This window comes from Xyrauchen texanus, chromosome 50 (genome assembly GCF_025860055.1).
Source record: "Xyrauchen texanus isolate HMW12.3.18 chromosome 50, RBS_HiC_50CHRs, whole genome shotgun sequence".
NCBI classification, from domain to species: domain Eukaryota; kingdom Metazoa; phylum Chordata; class Actinopteri; order Cypriniformes; family Catostomidae; genus Xyrauchen; species Xyrauchen texanus.
This window is the reverse complement of record NC_068325.1, coordinates 22,460,261-22,461,996: the sequence shown is the minus strand read 5'-3', so window position 1 is coordinate 22,461,996 and position 1,736 is coordinate 22,460,261. Positions and strand designations below refer to the sequence as shown.

The following is a 1,736-nucleotide window of genomic DNA, read 5'->3' as shown; positions in this document are numbered from 1 at the left end:
CAAAAAGAAATTCCCTTAATAAATCCCAAAAATGGCGATAAAAATGAGACGTAATACCATCTGGGCCAGGTGATTTATCCACTGACAGACACATAACAGCAGAATCAAGCTCTTCAGTTGATAAATCTGCATCACATATCGTTTTGAATTGATCATCTATATGAGGGACAAATTCTCCAATTTTTTAAAAAGGGAATTAGGGTCTAATATTGAAGAGGATGAAGAATATAAATCCTGATAAAAGTTGTGAATTAGAGCACTCTGTCCCATTAATAACTCATGTTTTAACAGAGTTCCCGTCCACTTATCTCTTGGTCTAATGTGTGCTCCCGGAGCTTTCCTCAGACACATCTCATCCAACTGTGATTGCACAAATAACAACCTTGATCTATCATCCTCCGCTAAAACTGATTGTTCGAATATTCATTATCTCTTTAATAACAGAGGTCTCTTTTAAAGCATACGATTTGTTTAGCTGTTACTATAAGAGATCGATAACTGTCCAACTTTTATTTAAAGAATTCCCATTTGCTTGTCCAGGAAACCAAGCTATTATCATTCACAATATTTCAAACAGTATCTTTAACCAATTTCATATAATCTTCATTTCTGAGAAGGTTAGAGTTCAACTTCCAATAACCCTTGTTACGGAAAGGTTTATTTTTAGGCTATATGATCAATTGAACTGATCAGTGATCTGTGGGAGCTGCCGATATACTAGAGACCGGAAACAGAAGCGTTTCTATCTGCAGTGTGTTAGAATGACGATATAATCTGGTGTGGTCACGCTTGTTACTCATTACAGATTTATATGATTTTATCTCTCAGTAAAATGTCCCGTTCTCTCATTTCCAGAACAATCGAAATAATGAAGTGTGAAATGTGCAGCACCGATTCAACAGTTGTTGTGAACGCTCGATTCAACATATTAATGAATGGGATTATTCTGTTGTCATGGTTTTGCAGCTGTTTTGGGAGAATGAAGGACATTCAGGGCAATTATTTATTATGTTAATTTATTACTGACGTCTTAAAGGGATCATGACATGAATTATTAAATGTTCCTTCGATCTTTGACATATAAGAGGTCATTGAACTTTAAAAACATTTAGCTTTATAATGTTTTGGTGCTTATTCAGTAGCTTCCGACTGAGTTTCTAATATGGCTGTATTTGAGGGGCTGCACGCTGTTAGCCAATCAGAACAGTGGGCGGTTACACTGAAGTTTAAAGGAGGGGTTTAGGCCAAAACCGCGTGTTTCAGAGCGAGGACCAGAAATTATGGACATTCTTTTTCATTTAAAGTCATAGTTCACCCAAAAATGAAAATTCTATCATCATTTACTCAACCTCATGTTGTTCAAAATCCTTATAAATTCCTAGTGCTTGAACAAAATGTCAGTAAATAATGACAGAAATTTCATCTGATTGTTCCTTAAAACTGTTATTTATGAGATTCACACACTCACAACTACATGAATGGAAGTGTTAAACATGTTAAATCTGTTATCAGCATTATTATACACAACATTAGTGACAGTTTGCTGCTCCACAGACACTCGTGTATCCAGGACAGCAGGGGGCGCCGGAGTGACACACCTGTAAACATCGTACAGTATTTCTATCACCAGCAAATGAAAAACATTTTAGCATTACATCAGCTTCTTCAAAGTTAACACGAATCATAGCTTTTCTTTGTAAATAATTATTGAGTTATTTCCAAAACATTTGGATCTT

The 1,736-nt window shown here is 35.6% G+C and overlaps 1 long non-coding RNA gene across 1 annotated transcript in view; it reads right to left on the bottom strand.

Annotated features, from left to right (window-relative positions):
* Nucleotides 1-1,035: 1,035 nt before the first annotated feature.
* Nucleotides 1,036-1,736, bottom strand: part of LOC127641402 (uncharacterized) — a 4,505-nt gene continuing 3,804 nt past the window's right edge. Inside the window, exon 3 of the long non-coding RNA XR_007970160.1 lies at nt 1,036-1,598. This is a non-coding gene — a long non-coding RNA (uncharacterized LOC127641402). The remainder of the gene's footprint in view (nt 1,599-1,736) is intronic.